At 34.6% G+C, this 16874-nt stretch overlaps 2 long non-coding RNA genes across 13 annotated transcripts in view; one reads left to right on the plus strand and one right to left on the minus strand.

Moving 5' to 3' along the window:
• Positions 1-12949, plus strand: part of LOC140611750 (uncharacterized) — an 87881-nt gene extending 74932 nt beyond the window's left edge. For all 6 annotated transcript variants that reach the window (XR_012012907.1, XR_012012899.1, XR_012012906.1 and 3 more), the window contains one exon: positions 12789-12949. This is a non-coding gene — a long non-coding RNA (uncharacterized lncRNA). The remainder of the gene's footprint in view (positions 1-12788) is intronic.
• The window catches only part of LOC140611766 (uncharacterized), a 47968-nt gene that overhangs the window by 28756 nt on the left and 2338 nt on the right, over positions 1-16874 (minus strand). For 4 of the 7 annotated variants that reach the window (XR_012012937.1, XR_012012936.1, XR_012012938.1 and 1 more), the window contains exon 2: positions 881-918. The exons of 1 other annotated variant lie outside the window; for it this stretch is intronic. This is a non-coding gene — a long non-coding RNA (uncharacterized lncRNA). Of the gene's footprint in view, positions 1-880; positions 919-7115; positions 7242-16874 lie in introns of all 7 variants that reach the window. 2 more of the 7 variants (XR_012012942.1, XR_012012950.1) reach the window with 1 other exon arrangement.

Genomic DNA, 16874 nt, shown 5'->3' on the forward strand with positions numbered 1-16874 from the left:
ACCAAATTACTGATTTGGAGTTAGGGCTTGGTTATCTGTACCAACAATCGGACACCACTAGAATCTCCTCAGTCTCATTCTGTTAGCAGCAGTAGGATACTTAATGCCCCAAACCTACTATTTGGTCACTTCCTAAGTTATTCTTCTTTTCTCTTCCCTTCCTTCCACTATCATCCCCTCCTCTTTTGCTGTCTTCCTCCTCTGGCCTGCCCTCCTTCCTCTTTCCTCCTTCTTCTCTTTCTCTTCAGTTGGGACTTTCTACCTGGTATTTCTCCTAATTCAAATCTTAAGAGGCTAACATTCGGTATACATCTTGAACTTCTCATGGCTTAAGTGCTGCCTTCTCTGTAAAGCTTTAAATAGACACAAAAATATTTTCTCTGTCAATAGATTTTCCCTAACTTTGGCATAATAATCAGCATTGCATCATGCTCAATGTTTTGTGTGTGTGTGTCTTTTCCTATCCCTCTCCCTACCCCCCTTGAAGGCAGGGATAATGTTCTCCTTATCATTGTATCATTAGCTTTAATACAATTTGTGAAACACAGATTTGTATTGAGTATTTATTTTGTAGATGAATACTTGTATTTTTAGATTAATTTCCCCAATGGCTCAAGTAAGTTAATTTTGTTCTCTTTGGAGACTTTCAAAGGGGTTAGAATAGCATAAATGCATTTTCCACTTTCAAGGTGCCAAGTTCATGTGGAAGAATAATATATCTAGGAGATGCTTTCCAACAATCTTCTACAAATTTATGCATCCAAACCAAGAATCTGAAAATTCCAACATTAGGTTTTCCAACCTTAGAACTTGGGAATCTCTTAAATGCTACAATTGAATCAGGGAAGTATTGAAATTATGATTACTTTTTTCTACATACCTTTGGACTTGGATGGCATGCCACTCAAGTATTTTGATCTAGAAGTCAGAATATAAAATTTTAAAACATGTAGTAGTAACAGTAACTACAGCAACTAAGATAGCAACAAAAACAGCAAAACAATAATAAAATTTACTGATAGTCTTCCATGTCTAAATTGCTGACAGAAATTAGGCATTTCTGCGGATTATAATTTACTTTGTATGGGTATGTAATCCTATATTTAAGAAAAACTTTTGACAACTTCACATAAATACCAACCTTTACATGGTTAACTTATATGAAATACTACAGAGTATCCAATTGATCTTACCTGAGAAACTTGGGCAATAGACAATAAATATATTGCTAAAATTCACATTCCAAAGGTAAAATAATTTTGGTCATCATTATCAATGGATATTAGGAAGTGAAAGTAGGTTTTAAAGGAACACTGGAAGGGGAAATACCCATGAGATTCTATTTATAAATAATGTGCTGCCTGCCAGTGTACTAACTTTTAAACATTTCTCACTTTATACTCAATGACAAAATGCTATTATTATGCCGTTTTATAAAATAGGAAATAGGTAAGAAAGGGTAGGTACCATCTACATTGCAACTCAAAAAGTAAACGTCTGGATTAAATTCAAACCCAGTTCTGTCTGCCTGACTTAAAAGGCTATGCTATTAATTACTAACACCTTCACTTTTCATAGAAAGATGCCTTCTCACTATTATGCCAGATACATTTGCTCTGCACTTTCCCCCTCACAGGGAATTGGCTGTTCTTCTAGATTTATTAGTTCTTTGCTTAAAGAGGAAGGTAGAGAAAAGTTTGAAAGGTTATTGCAGTTTTGTGAGAGGGCAGAGGAATATTTCTGTTGGAAAAAGGGTAAAAATGTCTGAAGACCTCTTTTTTTTCCTTTCTTATTAGGAATTGTATTCTTTAAACTTTATTTAAAAATCTAGAAATAGGGATGCCTGGGTCGCTCAGTGGTTGAGCATCTGACTTTGGCTCAGGGTGTGATCCCAGGATCTGGGATCGAGTCCCACATCAGGCTCCCTGCATGGAGCCTGCTTCTCCCTCTGCCTGTGTCTCTGCCTCTCTCTCTGTGTGTGTCTCTCATGAATAAATGAATAAATAAACCTTTAAAAAATTTTTAAAAATCTAGAAATAAAAACAACTACCATATTGAGCACTCACTGTGTGACAATCACTGTATTAAATACTTTACATATACTATTGCTAATTGTTAAAACACTGCCTCAAAATAAATGTCAGTTTCTTGTTTTAAAAATGAGGGAAACGAGGCTCAGAGAGATTAAATGATCTGCCCAATAACTGCAGATCTAGGACTAGCAGCTGTCATATAAATGCCTGTAGAGAATGAAATGTCCACGTACTCTCTACTCTAGCAAAGTAAAGGAAAAATGACTGACAATATTGAGGGATGGCATAATCTTACATAGAAGTAAAAAGACCATCAGTAGAATGAGATGATGCTGTATAAAGACATGTTTTCCTTCTTGGATTATGAATTTGAAGTTTCTACAGATTAAGTAGTGACCCATTATAAAAGCTAATACTAATATACCAATTGATAGTGTATTTATCATTTAATGAACATTTAGTATTCTTACAATATAATCTCCATTTTTACAAAAACCTTGTGAGGAAGCTGACATATATACTTCTAATTCCAGATTATAGATGAAGTAACAGAGACTTTTTCAAAGTTTCAACATTTTGTCCAAAGTTATACAATTAATTGGTAAATAGAGTAAGGATTCAAATGCATCACTGATTAGTACCTTGTCCTATGCTCTTACCTAAAGAAAACATCCTATTACTAATTGTGTTAATGATATCATTTTAAATAACAATCTCTGAGTTAAGTGTAAGTTACATCCAAAGTAACATGTCTGGCCAGAAAAATAGAGATTTTTTTTTTAAAACTCGATAAAGAGTGGCTAAGTCCCAGTTCACAGACTTTAGCCCTAACTTTTCCCTAAAAGTTATTATTATTATCCTTATTCAAGACTTTCACAGACACTAAGGCCCAGTACCCAAATCAAAAGCCATATCAGTAGGAAATCAGTAGTAGAGTTGAGGAGGAATAGCTAATGACTTTGTGACCACCAAGAATGCTGCTTATCTCTTCAGCACACGTATCAGAGATAGCTATTTCTAGACCATCCCTTAGTTCTGACAATGATTCCCAGTATACTGTGATACCAGAATTTCTTTTGCTCTGGAGCTGACCTTGTAAACCAAGGGCTATTATCAGTTGCAACTGGTTGGGGCTGGGATACACAGAAATTTAACTATATATTTCTGAATGGGTTATTGTACTCAGGGGAATATTAAAAAATCAAGAAATCAGCACATTACTGACAGTTTGTTAGGATTTTTTAGTATTATGGGACAATGTAGATTGGGTATTGGAATAATTAAGGAAGATTTGTGATTGGATATGCAAATATAACTTTAAAATCTTGATTAATAGGCCAATGCCAATAACAGGAGATCTCTAAAAGAAAAGTACAAGAATTTACAATATTTTTTATCAGTGACTTGGATCATGACTTAGAAGCCACCCTTTTCGTATTTGTGGATGACAGATTCAGGAGGATTATGTAATATATTTCATGACAGTGGAGGATTTAAAAAATCTTGATAGGCTTGAATGATGGACTAAAACCAATAAAGAAAAATTTGACAAATAAATATAAGATTCCCCATTTAGATTAAAAGCAAGTTACATAAGCGTAGATTCAGAGAGTCCTATCTCAAAAGCAGCTTGGTGAAAAAGACTAGATATTTAAGTTGGTGACAGAAGCCAACAATGAGACATAAATAATAAATTCTAGGCTGCTTTAATAGCCTTGCAAGAGTATGTAATGCCTATATGGCACTATTTTTCAAAGTAGATTCTAAAGAATATCCAGTATTGAATCTTGAATCAATTAGCAAGTCCTAAAGAACAGCTTATTTTATTTTTATAACCAGAAAGAAGAGAATAGGACAGAATAAGATTGATGGAATAAAAAATACAAAATTGCATTGTTCAGACAAAGGAATAATTGCGTGGTGAGGGGGTTCTAGGTATAGAGACAGGCAGACTGGATCATCACCTATATGGGGGCCAGAAGTTTTGACTACTTCAATTACTTCTGAATTCCCAGTCCATAAGCAAGAAGAGAGCATGGCACATGAAATACACTCAATAAATGTTATGCAAGGAATTATGACAAAAATATATTTTTTTACTATGACTCATGTGAAAAAGTTTAAGAGCCACAGCTTTCTGTCACGCTGCATCATCAAGACACTGGGGCACCTGAAAATTTTGTAAGGTATATTAACAGAGAGGTTCCAAATTAAGTTCATCAGGATGGAGCTATCTGATTTAACTCCCATACTATTGTAAAAACTATAGGAATAGTGATATTCAACCCAAAAATATTTTGGGACTACATAGTTGTTTTTATATAAATGAACATTTAAGAGAAAGAATGAACATTTCAACAAATCTTATACTAAGAGGCACACTTTATTTTTATGAGAGAGAGAGAGAGAAAGAGCCTCTGAACAGGGTGGAAAGGCAGAGGAAGAGAGAGAGAGAATCTTAAACAGGCTCCATGGTCAGCTCAGAACCCTAGATGGGCCTCAATCTCACCATCCGGAGATCATGACCTGAGCCGGAATCAAGAGTTGGATGCTTAACCAACTGAGCCACCCAGATACCCCTGGGAGTCATACTTAAAAAAAAAAAAAAATTTTAATATTTCTAGTATGGAGGTGGCTTCCCACACTTTTCTTGTTGTGATGTCTTGATACTGATACTTTTAAAGCAGATAAATTCCTTAATTTACCAGGAGGACAGATACTGTAAATTCTTTCCTGAATATACTTAATTTTTAGTTAGGTATCTTTTGGTATAAAGCTTATTTCCATATTTTAAAATATAATTAAAATAATTAGTTGATTAGTTGGTTGGCCATGCTAAGAACAGTGTAACTGGTACTGCAAAGGAATCCAGAAAGCAACTGCATTATAGTTATAATATATTAATTATATTAATGTAACCACTTCCATTGTTTCTGAGAAAGAGAAAAATAGACCAAAAAACTTATTTATAATGACCACTTTTATCATGGAATATCACCTATTTTCTTTTAAACAGAATCAGTTATTCCTCATGTGATGGCTTAGATTAAATTGAATTAGATGTTCTTTTTAAACCAAACCCAAATTCTAATTAGATGGTCACTTGAAATAGCATAGCTAATTCTTCATAGAACCTAAGGAATCTACTAAATTGAATTGCATTATTGGTATTACTAATAGATTAAGAATTCAACAATTTCAACTACAACGGTGAAATATTTACAAGTAAATATGAGGAATTAATTTTTTCTTGGAATCAGATTGCCATTTTATAATTTATTATATAATCTATATTTTATTATCATATTTTTAAGTTTTTTAAAAAATTTATTTATGATAGTCACAGAGAGTGAGAGGCAGAGACATAGGCAGAGGGAGAAGCAGGCTCCAATCACCGGGAGCCCGATGTGGGATTCGATCCCGGGTCTCCAGGATCGCGCCCTGGGCCAAAGGCAGGCGCCAAACTGCTGCGCCACCCAGGGATCCCTATTATCATGTTTTTAAAACCCAAATTAACACTTTTCAATTTTTTTAGAATTTAGGGTTTTTTCTGATTTTAAAGAAAATATGGAATTATTGTAGATAATTTAAAAATAGAAAAAGGACAAAAATACTAATTAGTACTCAAAGCAAACTCATTGTTAACTTTCCAGTGTATATTTTCAGTTATTTTTCACACATGTATTTTTATTTTTTTAAGATTTTATTTATTCATGATAGACACAGAAAGAAAGGTAGAGACATAGGCAGAAGGAGAAACAGGCTCCCTGCAGGAAAACCATTGTGGGACTCGATCCCAGGACCCCATGGTCATGCCCTGAGCCAAAGGCAGATGCTCAACCACTGAGCCACCTAGGCATCTCTCACAAGTGTATTTTTATAATTTGATGTTAAATTAGGGTTAGTTTGTAAGCTATGTATTTTGTTACAATGACCTTTTAGATGATTCTTATGCCATATTTTAAAAATAATATTTTTCTAACTATAAAATATATAATTATTTTCTGACAGGAAATATTCTACATTGTTACTATTTTTTCCTAAATAGTCCAGTTTTCTTTCTTTCCATGAATATTGTATATCTCTCATATATATGTGTATATATTCCTGAAATATGATATATATATAAATATCTGCTTTTCAAAAAGACATATATGTCCAATAGAATCTCTTGTTGCATTTCTTAATCAGTAAATTTCTCTACAAAATATGACAAGATCATGTATTATTAATATTTTATTTTCCCCAGGAGGGGGGAAAGCAGCAAAGAGAGAACAATTAAAGTACTTTCCTAAGGGAAATAGTTAGAATCTGAATATTTTAAGGAATATGCAGCAATTTGGGGTTAAATAAAACCCTTCAGAAATCTATCAGTTTGTAAAATGGAAATTATAAAAGAGGATATAAAACTCATCATAGTCTGAAATCCAACTTGAGATATAGAGAACTTTTATTTATAACTTTTACTCCTATATGATCATCCAAATTCTTTATTATTATTACTATTATTATTATTTTTTTAATTGCTAAAGTAACCTTTATTATGAAGCAACATTTTTTTTGGTTGAACATTGTATATCAAACATAACTGAATATTGGCAATGTTATATTATTTAACATAAGGAGGTAGAATTATTTAACATAAGTGGTCTCACTGTTCTCAAATTTCAAATGTTAAGTTAGAATTTCAGGTAACCTCGAAAGAAAACACTGTTTAAAAAACAAACTCATTACAGATCTGAAAAAATAAAGTGATTAAAATTATCCATAAATTAATTCTAGTACAGTCCAGGACTTTGAAAATGAGAAGTAAGCTACCTTATTGAATTTGAAAAGAACTGAGAATCAGATATTGTTCTTAAGTAGTATTGCTTCCAAATAAAATTAGCATAAAGGACAAGATTATTGAATTGAAGATAAGGAATATAGCTTGTTTAAAAAGTCATCCATGAATAACTATCTGTATGTCCTAAAATACTGTCTGTTGTGAGTTTAATAGAACAATGTATTAGTTGTCAACATCTCGAAACAGGTTTAAATGCCTCAAAATGAAGGAATGAGCAACAAAGAAACAATATATACCTGCAATTTCAAGAGAACAATGGTAGCATATGCTTGGCATTATTCAGTAGGACAACATCTCATAATGGAGGGGAGAAAGAGCTGAGGAAATGGTCTTGACTTACAAATGTGCTCAGAAACTTCAGCCTAAAATGAATGAATGGAGAATTATGGAAATCAATAATCCCAACTGGATGATATCTCAGTGGTGAGGAGAATCAGATATACCATCTCTACAGTAGTATATACAACACTAATGAAAAGCAATTAAAGGAAATATGCAGGAATCTCGGACTGAACTATGAGGAAATGTTTCCTTAATATATTTTCTGTGCCAAGCACTGTTTTAAGAACTGGGGGATATAATAATAAGTGTGATTACTCCATAGGTCCCTCTTCTTAAGGTAGGCATAGGGCTGTGGATTTTGGAGTGGAGAATGTAGCTAATAAACTACTAAATTACTACTATAAAAAACAAACAAAAAGGAGCAAGATAACTTTAGATAGAAGTAAGTGGTGAAAGAAAATAAAATGGGATAAGAATAAGAGCAATTTGTTCTGGAATTCAAACAATGTTTTAGGAAAGAGGATATTATAATTGATTTTGTAAGCACAGTCTAGCATAACTTTAGGTGCATAAATAATTGGGGACTATGCTCTAGGAGTAATTTAAGGTGGTGAAAATGAATAGCAAACTGAGTCATAAGAATATAAGGTGAGTTTTCTCAGGTAGGTATCAAATATATATTCTAGTTCCTACTCATTCTTTATGAAGAATGTATTATCCAGGGGCAGGGCAATATGGAATGAGAGTCACTATAAACTTTGTGGAATTTAGTAGTAAATGTTAAAATACTGGACTTAAAATATCAATGATCAATGGTTTTATTTGGCATATTCTAGTTTTAATAATACAACTTAATAAATTTTCTTCAATTTTTCCATATTATAATCTAGGCACTATACTAAGATTCAAAAACACAATGTGAAAACTCTTAAGGAATTTATTAATCAGTATAAATGAATGATTACTAATATTAGAAGAAGGAAATTAGCATGGGGAAACACGTAGTGTATTTATACAAGTAGTGTTATATTTAAGGGAATTGCGATAAAGAGAAACTGAGATGTTTCATACTCATAAAGATTGAAATATGACTTCTAAAATATTTCTGAAGTGTGTTCTATACAGTCAAATAGGAAACATGCTAACATTTAAGTATGGGCATTTGAAAGACTCATAAAAATCAGTCACAAATGATTTATTCTGACATGGGAACATGCACATGGGATAAAGTATGTCTTAAATGTTTGGAATATGTGATCAAATATGTGGTTTACTCTTTTTCTTATATGAAGAATTGATTGCCTAAGAGTGATTTACTTACCAAATGGATTTGAAATTTTTTGTTCAAAATATTTGATTAGTAACTTTATCGTTATAGCATTTATAATTAAGAGTAAGAATAGGAATGTAAAATCTAATATTTCTCCAAGGACAATTCTATAACATGTTCGTGAATATATTGCAAGATCCAATATTACACTAATAAGTTCTTTCTGAGGGTCATTCTCATAAAATAAAAAAATTTGTTCTCCTGTGACAGAATCTGAAAAATAGTTTTTAAGACTAATTAACTGATTAATGTGCTCTTTCTTTTCATTTTTGACCATCAAAGTAGTGTCCAGAACTTAAAACCTCTATATATTTATAATAATGATTTCTCAAATTATATTTTTACCAAAATAACACATAAACATAGACATTGTGGATGTCAATTAACAATATATCCTTTTACTTGATTAAATGTCCTATCTACGCAATTTAATGTACAATACTGACACTCAATAGATAATTAGAATATGTGACCAGAACTTGCTACTATATAATAAAAAACCTTAATGTATTTTAGACAGAAAAAAAGGAAATAATCATCCAAGCTTTGCTTTAAGTATTTTAAAAAGGGATAATGGGGCAGCCCTGGTGGCACAATGGTTTAGCGCCGCCTGCAGCCCAGGGTGTGATCCTGGAGACCCTGGATAGTGTCACATCAGGCTCTCTGCATGGTGCCTGCTTCTCCCTCTGCCTGTGTCTCTGCCTCTCTCCCTCTCTCTCTTTCTGCATCTCTATGAATAAATAAAATCTTTAAAAATAAATAAAAATAAAAAGGGATAATGGTATCTTAAGAAGAGATCAAACAATATGGTACAAATAAAGGTAATATTTTCCAAGGAATCTGGAACCAGTTTCTGTGAATACTCTCTCATAAAATACAAAAAGTAACTATACCTTCCATTGTATACAACATAGGAATTCTGGCATTGTCTGTAATATTATCTCAGGAAGATTATCAAAGACTGACTTTGAAAACATTATAAAAATTGTTATGGATAAGAAACCCAAAGTCAGTAAAGCTGATAGTAGTGACATGAGTTAATTAAGAGCTTTAGTTACCAATGTATCTACTTTTTCCTACTAGTTAAATCTCTGGAAAGCAGAGGTTAAGGCAATTTTTATACAACACTGAACAATATTAATGATGATGGAGGAAGTTCCTGAAAGGTGGTCCCAAAAAATCTATACAACTATTATCAACTCCAGCTGAAATCATTACGTGAATGTTGATGATGAACTTTATAACAGATTATCTTGAACTTTTAATAAGGTTCTTAAAATCATTAAAACTGAGATAATCACATACCCATGTATTACCTAGCGTAGTACAATATGAATTATACACACTGTAATAATATGTTCTTGGGGGGAAAAAAAACAACAAACCTCTGAAACTATCAGTTTACATACAATATGGAGGTTAAGGTTCATGTTAAACTACATTTTGAAGTTGTAATCAGCCAAACTCAAGAGTTTGGAAAATTCTGGAATACATAATTAAGCCGCACCAACTATTAAATGACATGAAAAAAAAATACAAATGGGGAACGATTCTAAAGTAAAGGAGATTTAAGATACATAAACACCAAACAAAACATGGGAAACTCATTTTTATCCCAATTCTATTATCAATTATAGAAGATATTTTTGAGCTAATCAGAAAACATGAGAAACAGACCAGGTATTAGATGATTATTATAGAATTCTTGTTTATTTTGTGAGGTGTTAAACAAAATGCCCTTATCCATTGAGATACACATAAGAAATATTTATTAGTAGAGTGATGTAAAGTCTAAGATTTGCTTAAAAAGAAAACTGGACACGCATATAAAGTACAAGTTTGTGTATGTATGTTATGGGGGAAAGGGGATAAATGAAATAATGGCAGAAAATTAATAATCGTAATACCTAAAAGAGGCAGGAAAAGGACACCCCCAAAGATGTCTAGGTCTCAATTTTGAAACCTATGAATATTTTGTTATATGTCAAGGGATAATTAATGTTACAGATATGAGTTTGCTTATCAACTGCCCATGAAATAGATAAATTTTCCTGACGATCCTACAGTGCAGAGCAGAGTGAATCAATGCAATAATGAAGGTTCTTATAAGTGGAATAAGAAGGCAGAAGGGGTAGAACCAGGAATTGCCAACGTGAAAAAGATTTGGCCTGATGTTGCTGGCTTTGAAGATGGGGGAATGACACCACAAGGCTGCAGGCAGCTGCTAGAAGCCAGAAAGATAAGAAAACAGATTCTCCCCTAGAGTCCAGAAAGGAAATCTGTCCCCATTTTTCACACAGTGAGATGCATTTTTGACTTCTGACCTCTAGGACTCTAGAATAATAAATCTGTGTTTTAAGCTACCAAGTTTATGTATTTTTGTTTTACAGCAGCAATAGGAAAATAATGTACTAGGCTTAGGGTATGTGGGTTTCGTTATTCTCTTTACTTTTTTTTTAAGATTTTTTTTTAAGATTTTATTTATTTATTCATGAGAATACACAGAGAGGAGAGAGAGAGAGATAGAGAGAGAGAGAGAGAGGCAGAGACACAGGCAGAGGGAGAAGCAGGCTCCATGTAGGGAGCCCAACGTGGGACTCGATCCCGGGTCTCCAGGATCACGCCCAGGGCTGCAGGCGGCGCTAAACCGCTGAGCCACCGGGGCTGCCCTATTCTCTTTACTTTTATATCAAGTTTAAACTTTCCATAGTAAAACCTTTAAAAATACATTAAGATTCTGAAAAGAATTGTCCATGACCAATTTTGTGATTAAAGTCCAAGAGCAAAAAGCTTAATTTAAGGATATATGAAATCTAACTTAAATAACAGGACTAGGGCAGCCCCGGTGGCGCAGCCGTTTAGCGCCGGGGTGTGATCCTGGCGACCCAGGATCGAGTCCCACATTGGGCTCCTTGCATGGAACCTGCTTCTCCCTCTGCCTGTGTCTCTGCGCCTCTCTCTCTGTGTCTCTCATGAATAAATAAATAAAATCTTTTTAAAAAAAATAACAGGACTAGTTGTGAAGATGTTCTTCGTATATAATCAAAGATATTATAATTTGGTTTAATTATTTGAGCCATATGGTACTATTAAAAAAAGAAAAAAGTGGGCAACATCTTCATAACATTTGAGATGTCACATTTGTAAAGACAAACTATATTGAAAACCACATGATGACATCATCAATTACTACATCAGGGAAGATGGTAGGTACTCTTCATGACCTTTTGTGTTAAGTAGCCCCTGTTAAATTCTGAATTCTGTAAGCGAGGCATAGTTGTAACAATGAATCCCTCTATAAACACTACATTTTTAGACCCAAAAGTCAAAGGTGATAACCTATTATTTTCTTAAAATGCAATTTAAAATTATATTTTATTCAGCAGAATTATATTCACATGAATATTTTTATCTGCCATAAGGGGAGACGGTGACTTTTTCGAGGATGGGGATTTTTTTTCTATCATCTAAAAAGAATTCCCTATAACTTCAAAGGAAATTAACTTTGTTTCAATACTTAAGAAAAAAGTAATGAAACTTTCCCTCTAAAAATCATTTTAAGGTAATAATAATAATAAGGGGTACCCAGTTTTGGTACAGCATTCAGCTCTTGATTTCTGTGTCTTGCGTTTAAGTCCCACATTGGGCATAGAGATTAATTTTTTTTAATAAAAATAAAATAGTAATAATAAAAGGTGACATAGAAGCAAATGATTAAAAAAAAAAAAAAGAAGCAAACGATTTCCAGTGTTTGGCCTGTATATGTGATTCTTGAGCAATGATGTAACACTATCACAGAGAGCACAGAGCAAAGGGCACATGCTTCTCTCCTTATTCTATGAAACTTGCATGAGGCATATTTCTTTTAGATCAACTGCCCATTTCACTTATCATGTAAAAGAAAAGGGAAAAAACAAAGTCAAATTCAGTCACGAAAAACTGATATGATGGTAAAACTGGAGGAAATGGGTGCATTTTTCATCAATAGTGTGGGTATTGGTTTAAGACTATAATTGCTTTCATGGCAAAAACTAGAAAACGGTCAATAATTACTTTAAGAGGTAGGTTTTCCTCAACTATGAGCTAAAGAATCAAGTGGGTTATTTTCTATCTTCACAACCTGTATACACTCTGCCTACAGTAACAAGTGCAAGTGATGATTTCACCATTATTTCCAACATTCTTTGTAATTAAGGTTTGAGGGTAGAGATAAATATGTGAGTGTCTACCTCAGAAAGAATATTTAAAGCTTGTTTTTATGTCTGTATTAATCCTGTCCTGTACTTATCTTTTCTAGGGAATTGCTGGAGGAATTGAATTACTTTGCTTCTGAAATGAACCCTGAAGGGCTACACAATTCTTGGGCAAGACTGGCTGGTTGCTTATTAGCATAGAAAAAGATACCCACCAAAGAAACTTCAATTTGCAAATAAAACTCTAATGAAAGAAACAATAAAACGGTGAGAAAGACTACTTCTTATCCATGGGGAAATACAAAGGGCCAAGTGTGCTTAAGTTTTATGCTAATATAACATTGGTTTCGGGATCCCTGGGTGGCGCAGCGGTTTGGCGCCTGCCTTTGGCCCAGGGCGCAATCCTGGAGACCCGGGATCAAATCCCACGTCGGGCTCCCTGCGTGGAGCCTGCTTCTCCCTCTGCCTGTGTCTCTGCCTCTCTCTCTCTCTCTCTCTGTGTGTGTGTGACTATCATGAATAAATAAATAAAATCTTTAAAAAAAAATTGGTTTCAACAAAGTACTCAGTTTATAACCTAACAAATTGGTGCCAACTTATTTACTTACTTAAAAAATCTAACAGCAGGCGAAGAAAAAAAAAAAAAAAAGAAAAGAAAAAAAGAAAGAACACCACTCAAGAAACATGTTTAGAAGAAAGGTCTGGAATCATTAAAAGTGTATTCATTATAAGATGATTAGTAGGAATGAAGTCAATACTGACTTGCCTCAAATATATGATTTTAATACATGCGGCAATAAAGAGTGGTGTGAAGGAGGCTTGTCCTTATGATAAATTAATATTTGTATCATTTATTATTGAATGACACATGTGACAGAAGACTCTCATAAGCCAATTCAAGATTCAGGAAAATATTTCATCATGTTATATACACAGTAAGAGGAAAAATAAAAGAAAGCGATAGAGAAAAGAAAAGTTTAGCCCTGTTAAAAGATAAACTGAGACACATTAAAATTTTTGAGATCTATTTGAGCAAAAATCTTATAGAATTGGGCAGCACCGAACCAGAAGTAGCTGGGAGTGCTTCAGGAGCTCTAGGAGAGACTTTTCTAGAGAAAAAGTAGAAGCAAAGTAAGGAAATAACTGATTGGCTTTAGCTTAAAAACTAGTTGGCTGTCAGTGATTATCTTTATCATTTTGATTTCATTACCTTCAGGCATTTATAGGTTTAGATTTTGGTTTGCTTGGATAGACCATCACTACAGCATCAGAACCACGTCAGTCTAATGATCTCCGTGTTTAAATAATTTAACCATTCCCTCATTTGGTCAACTTCTCATACATGAGAGATTAACCAAAAATTTGGTATTAATGCCACTCTCCATCACCATCACAGGTAAATACTAGTCTCATTGTTAAACACATAGATTATGATGTTAGATTGAGAGGAGAATTGTTTATGCTGTTCATCTCCTTGTTCATCTTGCTTCCGTTTCTCTAAGCACAGTGAGATCATCTGACGTACTGCTGATAGCTGTGAACATGCATTTAAGACCTGTGACAGAACATAATGTACCAGAGAGACTATAGTAGTAACTATTATTAGAATAATACCAAAAAACTGACAGGCACTCCTTCAAAGAACGCAACTAAAGAAGCATCAAGTGGTTTTAGCCAAGTAGCTTATTTCTTAGATTTGCTACAGCACCAAAGATGTTGATCTAGGTACAGATGGAAACATTTGCTATGGCACAGACTCCTTGTTCAGCCAATAAGTACTCTAAAGCAAGTCTATTATCTAAAAGCACCTTGGGATGAAGGTCTAGGAACTTTTGTTCTCCTATGGCCTTAGCACTAGATTCAACACTAGTTGCCAAGGTTAAGGAGCACTGTCTTCCTTTTATTAACAAGAGAAAAAACAAGGAACAAAAAGACAAAAGGAATAAAGTTTTAATACTGGCGATGAAAATCTTATCCCTAACCTTGGGAGACTTATCCACCACAAGATATTGTCTACTCCTAGGAGGAAACTCCCTAGTCTATTTTAATTCTAGATCTCCAGCTGGTTCCAAGAGTTGGGCACAGTCCTTTATAAATGGGGCATGTAGACCCAAGGTTCAAGTTCCTGAAGTTTGGTTACTATCTGGATAGTGAGGAGGGCCTGGTATGGCCCCTTCCAAGGAAGTTCAAGGGCCATCTTTATTCTTAGTGATTTCAAATCACAGGAGTGGGAGAAAACTAGAAACATTAGTTTGGAGAGCTATAGCCAGATATTTCATGAAACTAAAAGAATTAGGGATCCAGCATGGTTTGCAGAAACAATGAAGAGACCTAGAATCTGATACCCAGAAGATTGTGTTGTAATTTTCTATTGAATCATAATTTTTTCCTCTATAATCACCCTCATGTCTAGCAAAGGTAATCACAGTAAGACTAATTTGTTTGCAAAATAAGCCAAGTCTCATTAAACTTGGCCTGATTATTTACACAAGTGCATCAAGAATAGTGACTGACCACATACGCTCTTTTAAAGTCTGCTTTGCTGGAAATTTTCATAAGGAATCTTATTCTTTTTTTAAGTTTTTAATCTATTTAACTTTTATTTCTTATTTTTAAGATTTTATTTATTTATTCAGGAGAGACACACAGAGAGAGGCAGAGACACAGGCAGAGGGAGAAGAAGGCTCCCTCTGGGGAGGCCTGATGTGGGATGTGATCCCGGGACCCCGGGGTCATGACCTGAGCCAAAATCAGATGCTCAGCCACAGAGCCACCCAAGCATCCCTAGCTATTTATTTGAGAAATCTAGAGAGAGTGAGAGAGAGTGAAAATACGAAGGGGGGGGGGGGCGAGAAGCAGAGGAAGAAGCAGACTCCCCACTGAGCAGGGAGCCCAATGACAGCTCAATCCCAAGACTCCAGAATCATGACCCAAGTGGAAGGCAGATGCTTAACCAACTGAGCCACATAGGTGCCCCCAGAAGGAATCTTAGATTGGACTTTTAAAAGCCTCTCCAGTCTTAAGAGTCAAGCCCAGACGCCTCCAACACATTTCACCAGAAGTACCTATACACTTGGGTGACTTCCTCTCCTCTCGTGGTTCCCAAAATATCTTAAGGTTACTGGGCCTGCCAGGGAGTCACCTTCCTTATTCACCTGGTAAGGCTCCCAGGAACCTTGTACATAAGGCACCAAAACAGTTTCTCAAAAGATCTTTTATTGGCTCCAGTAAGTCAACCTTAGTTTCTTAAAACTATCTGGTCACATCTAATTTTTATGCATATTCTCAGATAATGACATCCCAGTCAAGCCTTAGTAATCTAACCAGCATTTCCAATTGTGTGTATGGTTTGGGGAAGTTATTAAAATGTCAAAGGTTTGAATATTTGGTTAAATAGGATCCCAAGTCACTATGAGATAATACTTATTTAACTAAAGTGACTATGGAAAATTTAAAAGGCAAAAATAGTAGGTTATACAGTTGTGAGAAAAATTTAGTTCTTTTAATATTGAGAAGACTGGGTTTTCGTAAGTAATCAAAGACCTCAAAAAGACAATGTGAAGTACAGTAAGTTATTCTGGTAAGACATAAAATCTTTGCTTTCCAGGTAGATTGTCCAAAAGGTGAGAAGACAGAAACAGAACATATGTAGGGCAGCCCGGGTGGCCCAGCAGTTTAGCGCCACCTTCAGCCCAGGGCCTGATTCTGGAGTCCCGGGATAGAGTCCCCCGTCCGGCTCCCTGCATGGAGCTTGCTTCTCCCTCTGCCTGTGTCTCTGCCTCTTTCGATGTCTCTCATGAATAAATAAATAAAAATCTAAAAAAAAAAAAAAAAAGAAATAATAAAATAAAAATAAAAAAAGAACCACAATCTCTTATAAAATTCCACAATTCAAGAGCAGACCAATGGTGCAAGAAACTTTTTTTTTTTTTTTTGAGAGGGAGAGAGAGAGAGAGAGAGAGAGGTGGTTGTGGGGAGGAGGGAAGAGAGGAAGAGGGAGAAGATCTTAAGAAGGCTGTATGCCCACTACTCAACTGAATACAGGACTCCACCCATCAACTCTGAGATCACCACCTGAGCCGAAATGAAGAGTCAAACACTTAATCAACTGAGCCACCGAGGGGCCCAAGAAAACCATCCTTCCAACAGAGAAGCAAATTCTAGTTTTGTGGCATGGTACTTTTAGTACT

Source organism: Canis lupus, chromosome 2 (genome assembly GCF_048164855.1).
Source record: "Canis lupus baileyi chromosome 2, mCanLup2.hap1, whole genome shotgun sequence".
Classification (NCBI taxonomy): Eukaryota; Metazoa; Chordata; class Mammalia; order Carnivora; family Canidae; genus Canis; species Canis lupus.